This window comes from Echinops telfairi, unplaced genomic scaffold (genome assembly GCF_000313985.2).
Source record: "Echinops telfairi isolate 266 unplaced genomic scaffold, ASM31398v2 ScPeMD7_5592;HRSCAF=6446, whole genome shotgun sequence".
Taxonomy (NCBI): Eukaryota; Metazoa; Chordata; class Mammalia; order Afrosoricida; family Tenrecidae; genus Echinops; species Echinops telfairi.
This window is the reverse complement of record NW_022109491.1, coordinates 51,152,933-51,153,983: the sequence shown is the minus strand read 5'-3', so window position 1 is coordinate 51,153,983 and position 1,051 is coordinate 51,152,933. Positions and strand designations below refer to the sequence as shown.

The window sequence follows — 1,051 nt, the reverse complement described above, 5'->3', positions numbered from 1 at the left end:
AAAAAAAACCCCAAAATTTGAACAAGTGGACCAATAAATAACATCATGATAACTGGAAAAAAGACTGAAGTTGTCAAGGATTTCATTTTACTTGACCCACAATCAAAAACCTGGAAGCAGTAGTTAAAAAAAAAAATCAAACATATTGCTTTGTGGAAATCAGTTGCAAAAAGATCAATTTATTGCAGTGTTAAAAAGCAAATATGTCACTTTGGGGACTAAAGTGCACCTGACCTGAGCTATACACTCTATTTCATTCATTCTTTCTTTTTTCTTTTTAAAGTCATTTTATTGGGGGCTTGTACAACCCTTATCACAATCCATCCATACATCTATTGTGTCAAGCACATTTGTACATTTGTTGCCATCATCATTCTCAAAACATTTTCTTTCTACTTGAACCCTTGGTATCAGCTCCTCATTGAGCTATGCTACTTTCAGTGACCCCGTATGCATGCAAAAGCTGAACAATAAAGAAGATCAAAGAAAAACTGATGTCCTTGACTATGGTGCTGCTGAAGAATATTGAATAGACCATACTCTACCATGGTATTCTGGCCAGAAGAAGGAACAAATCGGTCTCTGAAAAAGTACAGCCAGAATGCTTCCTCAAAGTAAAGATGGTGAGACTTGGTCTGACATATTTTGGACATGTTATCAGGAGGACCAGTCCTTGCAGAAGGATGCCAGGCTTGGTAAAGTCAAGAATCTTTGAAAAAGAGGAAAACCCCCAAGAGAGGGAGTGGCGCAGTGCCTGCCCCATTGGCTGAAACATCACAATGACTGTGAGGATGGTGAAGGAACGGGCAAGGTTTTGTTCTATTGTAATAGGGTTGCTATGAGTCAGAACCAACTTGACAACAGTTCATAACAGGTACAAATTAGCCCCCTCAAAAAGGAAGTTGCAGAATATAATTTGAGGTATAACGTTATTACTGGAGAAAATGTGTGTGTTTTGAAATACCTGCTGTTTACAGGGGGGAAAATGAGGAGCTGATACCAAGGACTCAAGTAGAAAGAAAATGTTCTGAAAAGAATGATGGCAACATAT

At 38.2% G+C, this 1,051-nt stretch overlaps 1 protein-coding gene across 1 annotated transcript in view; it reads left to right on the top strand.

Annotated features, from left to right (window-relative positions):
- Window positions 1-1,051, top strand: part of LOC101656541 (beta-galactosidase-1-like protein 3) — a 66,770-nt gene that overhangs the window by 63,955 nt on the left and 1,764 nt on the right. The window lies entirely within an intron of this gene.